The sequence below is a fragment of the Miscanthus floridulus genome, chromosome 3 (assembly GCF_019320115.1).
Source record: "Miscanthus floridulus cultivar M001 chromosome 3, ASM1932011v1, whole genome shotgun sequence".
Taxonomy (NCBI): domain Eukaryota; kingdom Viridiplantae; phylum Streptophyta; class Magnoliopsida; order Poales; family Poaceae; genus Miscanthus; species Miscanthus floridulus.
The window spans coordinates 91,981,151-91,994,168 of record NC_089582.1 but is presented as its reverse complement, the minus strand read 5'-3'; positions in this window follow the sequence as shown (position 1 = coordinate 91,994,168).

Below are 13,018 nucleotides of genomic sequence, written 5' to 3'. Positions count from 1 at the left end.
GCTTTCTTCATTTGATGATCATTTAAAGTTGAGGATCACTTGTGGAACCACCGTCTTGTATGATTGATACCACTTGTAGAAATGTGATACCACGTGAAAGCATGGAACCACTTGATGGATTTGTCAATAAACACCATTTCTTCAACATTTGCTATCTTCATATGTACCACTTGTAGGATATCACTTGTAAGGTGATCTAGACACCACTTGTGAATACCACTTGATGAATCAATTGAATCTAGATACCATTGGAAAAACTAGATATCCATTTGCATTGGTGTCTTATGCTTCTACTCTTATCACTTATCATGAGCTTCTAAGTTGACTTGAACTAAATTGATTTGCCTAAGCTTCTAAGTCCGGTTTGAACCCTCTCTAAGCTTCTTCACACTTATTTGGAGGTTATCTTATCGAGGTTGTACTTGTCACTTGTTGGCAATCCAAATTAAATCAAGTACTTGGGTTCACAAGTTCATGAACAAACTCATACTCATACCACTACATCAATTAACCATTCAAGCAATAGTGGTAGGTTATGAATTTAAACATTTCATTTGTTATACATGATCCTAATAAGCATGTACTATATGCACTTAACCGCATACTAGTAAGGGATGAAAATGATCATGCACATTATAATGATATCTTTGCTATCTTGGAGTAGAGGATAGTCACATAGATTCTAATTCATTAGTCCAATAGCAATGTGAAGTCCATTTTATAGCTTGGTGAAGACCAATCATCATAGATAGAGTCCATTCTTCACCCATATGATTTAAGAACCACTAATGATCAAGTGCACTATCTTGAGTTATGGTTGGCTTGCTTCTTCTTTTGATCAATGCTTGCATGAGAGAACTATGAGTGAGAATACCACTTGAATTGTCATGACTAGCTCTCTTTTGGGTGTTGCTTGCTTTTCTTGATTAACCCTTTTGATTGCTTCAACTAAGCATCTCAAATGTTTCTCGGATCACCACTTCCATATTAGCCATCCAAGCACCATACTTGGTTTACCTACACATAGGCGGTAAGCCCCTACACTAGGGAGAAGTGACCTCTCTCCAAAGAACCATTCTTGACACTCACTTAAAATAGCTTTGTTTGATCGATCCAAGTGATGGACTTAACTTGATGAATAACATTCAATCCTTCTTTAAGTCATTTTGTTTTTACTTGTTTAAGTTTTTTTCTTTCTACCAAAAGATCTCCAATTATCACTAGAACTTAAACTTCACTTCATCTTGAGTTTGATCTTGATCTTCCAATTTGAGTACCAAATGTGTTCCAAGTACACTCTACAATCAAATGGCCTTGTACTCTTTGTTTATCATGCTTCTAGATCAATCCAAAACCAAACTTGGCTACCTCAATCACTTATAAACATGTTCTAACTTGAGGACCTTCCAATCAAAGTGACTCTAGATCAATCCAATTATTGTCACTTTTTTGGCAGATTCTGTACCCTTCAATAAAAAATTCATATATCCCAATGTACAGATCCAATTACAACAAAATTTGGTGGAGATGTGACTCACTAAGACTTCTAGCAGCTGTAAAAAATTGGGCTTCATTTGACTTCTAGATTGCTACCAGATTTCAATTCTTCCACTATTGCTATATGCTGAAAACAGCTACACTATAGCTGACAAGATCCACTCCAAGACCAAAGCATCTCTTATCCAATTATCATGAAATTTGCACAGAACTTAATACCATAAGTCTAGAGCATGCATACCAAGTTTCAAGCCAATACAAATAGCTTTGATCACTCAAACTCAGACTTGATCTCAGCTAACTTAGATTTTTAATTTAGGATAGATTTCAATCACTTGAGATATACTTCATGAAATGTGTATCAAACTTGAAACTAACTTGTTTGAACACTTTTACATGACATATATCCATTCAATCCACTCACTAAAGGTCATCTTATGAACTTATCCAACTCAAATCAATTCAAACTTGATTACTAATCAATTTATCCATTCAATCCACTTATAGCAAGCAACATATGCATATTTATCCAATTCAATCTACTCATATGCACCCAAATAAAATGATCAACAAGAGATATACCTTGGTTGGATCATGATCATCCAATTAGCAAGCTTCAACTCTTGTATATGCAAGCCACCAAATAACACAAAGAATCACCACAACTTTGATCTTGCACTTGTATGTTGTAGCACATTTGGGCTTCACTAACTTGTCATGGCATTGGGATAATGATCATCACTTTGCAATACTTGGCTCAACTATATGGTCAACAAGATGAATATCATTTGAACCAAGTCTTCAATGCCGATGGTACCTACAATCAATCATCCACTTTTTGATGGTATCCAAACTAGTTTGGGTCCTCTCAAGTTAGGAGCAACATACTTAGGCATTGCCTTAGTATGAGTAGCGGGATGTCTTGCAATAGTAACCATATAGGTACTATTACCATCCTTTCTAAGCACTATATTATCATCAATTGAAATGGGCTTAGAATTATTACCTATGGGACATGAATTTGCCATGTGTCCCCTTTCCTGACATGAGTAGCAATTTCTCTTGGTTAGAGCCTTCTCTTCCTTGCTCTTGAATTGCTTCTCATTGCCTTACCTCTCATGAGTTGCTTGAGCCTTTTTCTCAGGCTTGGTAGGATACCTCGAGACAAAGTGCCCCATATCTTCATACTTGAAGCACTTTATGTGAGCATAGACTTTCTTCTTTTCTTGATTCTTGTTCACTATCTTGGTATCTTGAATAAGCGTTGGATGCCTTGCTCTTCCCCCCTTCTTGTTTTCTTCATCTTCTTCTTCATCATTAAGTCACCACCATTTTCATGGTTGATCTTGATTTGCTCTTGGGGTATCTTTTCTTGCTCAACTTGTGGCTTGGGTTGAAGCTCTTCTTGTTGCTTCATCACTTGCTTGGTTGAGCACATAGAGGTAAGATGACCCCTTGTGCGGCACTTGAAGCACTTGATATGCTTTAGCCTTTCTTCTTGTTTCTTCAACTTGAGCTTCTCTTTATTTGGGCAACCATTTGCAAGATGTCCCACTTCATGGCATTTGAAGCACATGAAATGAGATAGCCTCTTTTCTTCTTGCTTCTTCATCTTTCTTTCTCTTTTTCTTTCACCCTTTGTCATGCTCTTGTTGAAACCAAGGCCACACTTATCACCATGTGTCGGGTTCATATACCTAGGGTCCCTCATGGACCTGCTTCCCAACAAAAGCCTAGCCCAGTAGATGATGTTGTGAATGACGCACAACTCCTGGGCCGGCCCAAAAACCTAATGATAGGCCAGAAGGATGATCCAATCTCCAACTGGAAGGCCTAGCCAAGGAGAAACGACGCTCGCTTCTGACTCTAGCCCACCTCTTCGACCGAAAGGCCTCACTTTCAACTCCGATTTGCCTCTCCAACCGAAAGGACTAGCCAACAACGCTTCTGACTCTAACCCGCGTATCCGATCGAGGTTACACCAAACCTATGCTTACAGCTCTTCTCCAACAGGTGTAGTCAGAGCTGACTGAAACCAATCGATCGGGGACACCCACTCAGTGAGGACCAGGAAACGGGTGAAGCAAGTAAGGGAGGACGCTCAAGTCAACCACAAAACCAAGGACCGTACCCTGTACACTTGTAGGACAGTACCGACATGACATGCCAGAAGGGTGCCCTACAACGTTCCAGGCATGTCAGAACCCAAGCAGTATTATGGGCGCCAATGATTTGCCCTACAATGTTGTGGGCGCCATCAATTCCCATACCAGGCAAATATGGTAAAACCCCCCACATGCCTCTAGGCATTGACAATGTTGTGGGCGTCGTCATTTGTCATACATGGTGAATACGGTAAGACCTCCCACATGTGTCTGACACAAATAGTGTTATGGGCGCCTACCATCATCCTATACCCGACGGCATGGGCAACAAGACTTAGTAGCATATGTACTCTCACACACTCTCTCTCTCACTTGTAAAGGCTACCCCCATCATCTATAAAAGGGGATGCACTCTCTCCCCATGGGTTGATCAATCAATTCACAACTCAAGCAACACACACACGATTCGAATGACCAAGGATCCCAACGAACAATAGATGTCCGAACACTTAGCGCATAGCGGAGCTCCTATCACTCTCGGCCCTTCAGACTGGAGTTCAACCGGACCTCTTGCACCCCCCATCTTTTTCCCTTCCGTTTATAACCCCATAGCAAACTTCGAGCACCTAGGCTTAGGAATAAAGTCACTGACCGACTCAAACTGGACGTAGGGCATGTTGCCTGAATTAGTGTAAACCCTGTGTCATTAAGTGCTAGGCCACATCTGATCACAACGTATGGCAAAACTACAAATATTTACGTGTTGGTCACTTTCTGCACCGACAGTTGGCATCGTCCGTGGGGAAGACATTGTACGTTCACACTTTTGGTCATCAGATGGCCCACTTTTCTGCCATCTTCGCCATGGTGGGCTAAAGCGATATGACTCGCTTCGGCTCACTAGAGTTTCCCACACTCCCACCGGTTTGGATGTGGGTTCCACCCGTCTTCGAGCTATCCTAGGCCTTCCTCTTTGGAAGCCTAGACTTCATCACCGACCGTCTTAGCGTGCTGCACCTCTGCATGGAGGCACTTGTTCCGGTGCCCATCGGAGGAGACACGTCCTCCATTGGCTCTGGGACACCCGATGACTTCAATGGTGAGGCGTCTGTGCTTCGTTCCGTGCATACGCTCTACTCAAAGCCCACTATGAGTAATGTACGCTTTGTTATTTACTCACTATTTACTATCTTTCGCTGATTCTCTAGAGGGACCCCTTGTCCCTATCACAACCACCATGCAACCGGTTCCCCTATAGCCTTGTGTCCTCCGCGGATGCGTATGCCCAAGGGCTCTGAAGGATGCTGACATCGCCCCCTCTCATATCTGAATTTGTGGGGAGGGTGAGCTATGTTCCTGCCTCTTTTCACAAGCTCCTAGATGACGATGTTGAGAGCGATGGCTCTAGCATCAGCAATGTCATGGCACCTAGCCACCCGCTATCCTAGGAGTGCGCTATGGCGGATGCCCCAAGACAGCTGTCTATGGTAGTAGAGTCTCTTTAGACCCACACCCCTCTGAACCCACGCGCGGATGCCCTCGCATGTGCCCAGGCGCACGACGAGGAGCTACGACAAAGGCGATAGAACCAGTCACTACCTGCGTCAGCGTGCTTAGCACACTACGATACGCCTCATGCGCGTAACCCGGTGAGCAGCGCTCAGGGTCACATCTGCTAGGTCCAGCACTACATCATCCATAGGAGGGACAATCCCCCACAGTTCGCTCAGGCAAGCCAGAACATCGCTGCAGCGACGATGATCCTGTGTGGCCTCCCTAAGCTGGACAACCCCCAGGAATAGGCGATCCACCAGAACCTCCGGGCATTGGTGGAGACCGCCGCCATTCAACAGGCGGAGAGCTCCGTGTTGCAACACTGACTCATGGCCTCTATCCCCACTAGGGGGCGGGGACGCACTAGACACATCACTCCATCCACTTGCCACTATAGCCACCAGGCGCAGAATAGGAGGGCACAGCTACGCCACGGCCAGACCCGACACCCTCTCCACACTGACCGCCTAAGTGCGAACGCCTTGGGCCAAACCAAGACGCTCGCAGCAGCATCAACAACTGGTGTCGGGCCCGACATGATGATGACGTCCATCGAGCGACAGTGAGAGCAGATGACACAGGCTCTGACCGGACCATCGAGGAGACCAGGGAGATGCACCCTAGGCGTGGTCACTAACCGAATGACCAGAGTCCCAGCCCAGATGGCCTGGGACCATGGGCCTTTGGCCGGCACATCCAGAGAGCGTTGTTCCCATAGCGCTTTTGACCGCTGACCAACATTGCCAAATATACTGAGGAGATGAATCCCGATATATGGCTCGAAGACTTCCAGCTCGCCTACCGAGCCGGGGGAGTGGACAATGATCACTTCATCATTTAGCACCTCCCCATCTGCATGGGGGAACATGTTCGAGCGTGGCTTGAATTCCTCCCACACAATAGCATCTGCAACTAGGTGGACCTCAAGAGGGTCTTCATCGAGAACTTCCAGGGGACGTATGTCTGCCCTAAAAACTCCTAGGACCTCAAGAGCTGCTAGCAGGAGCCCAGGGAGTCCCTATGGGATTACATCCATAGGTTCTCAAGGCGGTGCAACTCCCTACCTGATGTCGTCGATGTAGATGTCATTAGCGCATTCCTCTTTGGGACAACCTACGAGTCCCTAATCCACAAGCTTGGCTGCCTAAAACCCTGAACCACCCACAACCTGCTCGATGTCGCCACGAACCATGCCTCCGGCGAGGAGGCAATCAAAGTGGTCTTCAATGGAGGTCGGGACAAGGGCAAGGCCAAGTGCGAGGACCAAGACGAGGGCCCCTCCACATAGAGGGGCAAGAAGAACAAGAAGGATCGGCACCGACCGGTCAACTTCGCGTTGGTCGCCATAGCTGATCGTGTAGGCAAGCAGCCCCCATAGGGCCTGCCTAACCACTTCAGCAAGCTCATGGATAGCCCCTACACCAACCACACTTACCCCATTAAACACCTATAGAAGGACTACGAGCTCCTCAAGCACTTCCTGCAACAAGCCGGTGGGCCAAAAGAAGGAAAGGGTAAGGAGGCAGCAGCCAAGAAGGGAGGGATGGCGGGCAAGGATGGGGATGGCTTCCTCGAGCCTAAGGAATGCATCATGATCTTTGGGGGATCTGATGCCATCTACTCCAAGCACTAGCACAAAGTGCGCTACCGAGAGGTGTGTGTCGCTGAAACGGCCATCCCCTACTTCCTTCGCTAGTCGAAATCTCTGATCACTTTTGATCGGAGGGACCATCCATCCCACGTCGCCAGACCAGGATGCTACCCACTCATCATCGACCCCAACATCTACAAAAAGCACCTCACCAAGGTGCTAATGGACAAAGGCAGCGGCCTCAACATCCACTACGTCGACACCCTCGACGCCATGCGCATCCCCCGGTCGGAACTCTGACCGGCGAGCTCTTCCTTCAATGGCGTGATCCCAGGAGCATAGGCGTACCCGCTCGGGTAGATCGACCCGCCCGTCATGTTTGGTGACCGAGCCAACTTCCGCTTGGAGGTGCTCACCTTCAAGGTGGTGGACTTCCTAGGGTCTTACCACGCCATCTTGGGGCAGCAATGCTACACTAAGTTCATGGCGGTCCCCAACTACACCTACCTGAAGCTAAAGATGCCGAGATCAAACATCATCATCACTGTGGGTAGCACCTTCTCACACGCCTTCATGTGCGACCATGAGCATTATGAGCTCACCACTACCGTCATCAACTCGTCTGAGCTCCTATGGCTCGGGGAGTTGTCAACCCCAACAGTCCTAGACTGCAACAAACCAACTGCTTTGACGTCCTTCCACCCACTCAAGGAAACTAATGCGGTGGGGATCAACCCCACTGACCCAACCAAGATGGTGCGGATCAGGACCTAGCTCTCGGCCAAATAGGAATGCGAGCTCATCGACTTTCTGTGCGCCAATCATGATGTCTTCGCATGGAAACCTTCCAACATGCTAGGCATACCATGAGAGGTCACCGAGCATGCACTACACCTCATCCTAGGCTCGAAGCCCACCAAGCAATGCCTATGTTGCTTCAATGATGAGAGGCGCAGGGCCATAGGCGAGGAGGTCGCCAAACTCCTGGCATCTGGATTCATCAGAGAGGTATTCCACTTCGACTGGCTTGCTAATCCTGTTCTTGTTAAAAAGAAAACCAGGAAACGGAGAATGTGTGTTGATTATACTGGCCTCAACAAAGCATGCCCAAAGGATCACTTTCCTTTGCCACGCATAGACCAGATAGTCGACTCCACCTTAGAATGCGAGATCCTCTCCTTTCTAGATGCCTACTTAGGCTATCACTAGATTGCAATGAAACAATCAACTCACAACCTCGTTCATCACACCGTATGGTTTGTACTATTATGTAACCATGCCTTTTGGTCTAAAGAACGCTAGCGCCACCTACCAAAGGTGCATGCAGCAATGCTTCACCGACCAAATTAACCCGCTCGATTAGCCTGATCAAACCAAGCGGCCAAAACCAACAATCACCATCTATGTTGATGACATAGTGGTCAAAACGGCTCAAGCTTGTGACCTGATCGCAAACTTGGCCGCAACGTTCATGAACCTCTAAAGGTTCAACATCAAATTGAATCCCGAAAAATGTGTTTTTGAGGTTCCAAAGGGGAAGCTGCTTGGATACATCATGTCTGAATGAGGTATCAAGGCCAACCCCAAAAAGATCATGACCATCTCCAACATGGACCCTACATGCAATGCCAAGGGCATATAGAGGCTCACCGGTTGTTTGGTCGCCCTGAGTCGGTTCATCTTCTGACTTGACGAGCAGGGGATGCCTCTCTACAAGCTCCTCAAAAGGACAAACACATTCATCTAGACTGAGGAAGTGCAACAGGCTTTAGAGAGCCTCAAAACATCACTGATGTCGGCCCCAATCCTCGTTGCTCCCGAACAGGGAGAACCCCTCCTCCTCTACGTCGCGGTGGGCAACCACATGGTGAGCGCCACCCTAGTCATTGAAAGGGAGGAGCCAGGACACCACCTTAAGGTCTAGCGACCCATATACTTCATCGAGGAGGTACTCACTGACCCTAAGGTCTGGTACCCCTAGGTGCAAAAACTCCTATACGCCATGTTGATGGCAACCTTGAAGCTCCTGCACTACTTCACCGACCATGAAGTTGTGATCGTTGCTTTATACCCGCTCTAGGACATTGTCCACAACCACGACACCGCAGGACGGATCTCCAAGTGGGTAGTCGAACTCATGGGCCACAACATCAGGTATTTCCCCCGCAACGCTATTAAGTCTTAGGCTCTCGTGGATTTTGTCACCGAAAATGGATGGAGGTCCAGCTACCGACCCTAGACGTCACCCACGAATACTGGATGATGCACTTTGATGGGTCTGTCATGGCGCTCGGCTCAAGGGTTGGAGTGGTTCTGATCTCCCTAGATGGGAGTAGGCTCTGCTACACCATCCGTCTCCACTTTTCATCCTCAAACAATGCCATGGAGTATGAGGCCCTCATCAATGGACTACGCATCACCATCGAGCTTGGCGCTACGTGACTCTATGTTCACGGCGACTCGGAGCTAGTTGTTGACCAGGTCATGAAGGAGTCCTCCTGCAAAAGCCCCCTCAAGGCAACATACTGCCAAGAGGTGCGCAAGCTCAAGGATAAGTTCTAGGGGATTGAGCTACATCATATCCCTCGAAAGGACAATGATGCCACCGATTTTCTCACCAAATTGGCCGCCAGGTGGGATCCTTCTCCGAGCGGGGTCTTCATTAATGACCTCCATGAGCCATCTGCCCTCATTCTAGAAGGTCCGATCTAGACACACCTCGATGCCAACCTAGCGCTCGGGGGCTCTGACCCCGACGCCAAACCGACACTCAGGGGCTCTGACCCTAGTGCCTCCATGACGACGCCCACCGACATCGCCTTGTTGGCACTCGATCAAACCGACTAGCGAGCGCTGCTACTCACCTACCTTGTCGAGGAAGTTCTCCCATCCAAAAGGACTAAAGCATGGCAAATCGCTCGACGTGCCAAGACGTTTGTTGTGCTCAGTGATGAACTTTACAAACAAATCCATCGAGGGTACTCATGAAGTGCATCCCTACCGACCAAGGGAAACAACTCCTCCTTGAGGTCCATGCTAGAATCTACGAACATCACATGGTCCCAAGGTCGCTGGTCGGAAAAGCCTTTCGCCAAGGTTTTTACTAGCCCACTACACTACGAGATATAGAGGAGGTCATCCGTATGTGCGAGGGATGCTAGTTCTACGCTCGGCAAACTCATTTGCTGGCACAAGAGCTCCAAACCATCCCCATCACCTGGTCGTTCATGATCTAGGGCCTCAACATGGTAGGACCCCTCAAAAAGGGCCTAGGCGGCTTCACTCACCTACTCATGATGGTCGACAAGTTCACCAAGTGGATAGAGGCCAAGCCCATCACCAACATCCACTTGGAGGAGGCGGTCAAGTTCTTCCTCGACATCATCTACCAGTTTGACGTTCCTAACTGTATCATCACTAACCACGGAACTAACTTTACCAGGAAGAAGTTCCTAGACTTCAGTGATGGATATGACATCAGGATCGACTAGGACTCGATCGGACATCCATGTACTAATGGCTAGGTCAAACGTGCCAATGGCATGGTCCTCTGAGGACTTAAGCCATGAATCTTTGACCGACTCAACAAGTACGCTGGGCGATGGGTTGCAAAGGTCCCAGCGATCCTCTGGAGCCTGAGAATGACCTGAACCGATCCATAGGGTTCACACCCTTCTTCCTAGCCTACGGAGCTGAAGCAGTGCCGCCCTTCGACATTGACCACGGTGCCCTAAGAGTGAAGGCCTTCGACCATGATCGAGCCATGGAGGCTCAATAAGACACAGTCGACCTACTCGAGGAGGCCAGCGAGATGACCATCATCCGCTCTGCTCGTTGCCAGTAGACTCTCCATAGGTACCACGAGAGGAAAATTAGAGGAAGGATCCTCGAGGTCGGAGACCTCGTGCTTTGAAGGACCCAATTGCCCAAGGAGAAGCACAAACTCTCTCTACCATGGGAAGGACCCTATATGGTGACTGAAGTGATCCGACCAGGCGCCTACCGACTGAAGGACGACAACAGCGATATTCTCACCAACACTTGGAACATCAAACACTATAGGGGCAAAACCCCCCACCGGCATGGTCCTAGGCGGCTTCTCCTTCGACAAGGCTTGCTCGAGGAAGACCCACTGGAAAGAGTCCACGTACCGCTCCATACCAAATTAGGCCTCGCAGACGGTGATGAAGCCGGCAACATGCAGCACCCTAGCCGGATTGAGGCACTGTAGCTCTAGGCCCCACTCATCAAGAAGCCCACACAGGATCTAGTGCGCCACTTCCTTCAACAGAAGTAGCCCCTTCTTGGCAAAGGCGGCTAGCACCGCCTTGGGTGGCCTCTAGCTCGACATTGCGCTCTAGATTCATGAACTGATCTGTGAGTTCTCCCCCTCGCTTACCCTCTCTCTCACTTAGGAACCACCATGGCACGCAAGCACTCTTGGTGAGAAGGAGGAGAGGCAGTAGTTGGTGAATAGGAAAAGGATTGCGGCAAGAAGCCCTCTCCCTTCCCCTATTTAAGGAGAAGGCGCAATAGTTGGGGAAAGGTGAGGGATTGGGGTAAAAAACTCTCTCCCTTCCCCCATTCAATGCGGATGGGATATGACGGGACGTGCCCTAACCAAGGGGACGCACCCTGCCCGACGAGACGGTGCCTGGTCAGACAGGATGTGGCCTAGCCATGGCCCACCACTACCGCACGCTGGGCGTGGGAAACAAGGCGCAACCGCATGCAGGCGGCCCTCCGCCTTCCCAAGCGGAACTTGGAAAGGCCCAAGTATGGGATCTCCGCCCAGGGGAGACCAACAGGCTTCCTGAGTTGATCAGAAGGCTTAGGTGAATGTTGAGAGATAGGTAAGGAGCAGAGCGATGTCCCATGTGGGCCATGCCAACTCCGTCATGAACGACGAGCATTACCAACCCCCACTATTTCTTTATCCGATAGGAGCTCGTCAAACCCCATCACTTGAGTCATCAAGGTAGCATTACCAACCCCCACTATTTCTTTATATCACCATTCATTCATCTACTGTCATTCATACATTCATACACGCATTCATGCATTCATTCATACTAATCATTCATTCATCCCATACATCCGAAGCATCGCATATGCAGTTAAATGCATCACAACGCTCCGTGTTGCATTACGAAGCGGCAGTTGCCTCATTCAACATGAGCAATGACCGACTGGGTTCAAAGGCTGGCCCATGAAGGGCTCGAGGCTGCCCCGTGCCAAACAGAGCCAGGGGAGAAAACATAGATGAGCCCTGAGTGGCCCTCACCTAGTCTGCCCCGAAGCAAATAGGATCATCTTAGCCTTCTTATTTGATCCTAACCTCAAGCCATGCTCATAGAATCTCCATCGAGGGGATGCCAGCGGGCCACCCGGGTCAATCTCCAGAATGACCCATGCATCTACCAGGATACGGGTTAAGGAGCAGTGGAATGCCACATGAGGGCTATGTCGACCCCGTCACGAACGATGGACCCAAATTTCACTCGAACGTACCCGTTAGCGAGCTCACCGAGCGCGTCACTCGAGCCATCGAGGCAAGCGACGTTAGCTTAGCCTCTCTGGTTGCGAAAACCGTGGATGGGGTAACGCATGAACTCAAAACGCCTTGGCACGTTCGACGTCTAGATCCATGACTCCGACTCGTCCGATCCCTCATTGCACCTAGCGCCTAGATCCGCGACTCTGACTCGCCCGATCCCTCGACACGACCAAAACACCTCGGCACGTCCGATGCCTGGATCCGTGACTCTAACTCGCCCGATCCCTCGTTGCGCCTAGCGCCTAGATCCATGACTCTAACCCGCCCAATCCCTCGACACGACCAAAATGCCTCGGCATGTCCGACGCCTGGATCCATGACTCTGACTCGCGTGATTCCTCATTGTGCCCAACGCCTAGATCCGCGTCCATGCCCAAAACGCCTGGGACCACACTCCTGGAAATGATGGGACAAAAACTAGAAAGAAGAGGCTACATCCACCAAGATGCACGCACACACGCCCGCTAACAACCCCCCTAGCGATTCTGCCCGAATCACCCGGGGGCTACACCCGCGAGTGCGCTCACGCGCACCTGTTCTTGAAACAAAAAATTCCCCCGCTGGCAACATGAACCCCCCCAGATGATTCTACTCGAATCGCCCAGTGGCTCGGGGGCTACACCTGCGGGTGCACTCGCACGCACCCACTGTCAAAGACAAAAATCTCCAGACGATTCTACCCGAATCACCCGGGGGCTTGGGGGCTCCTGTCGG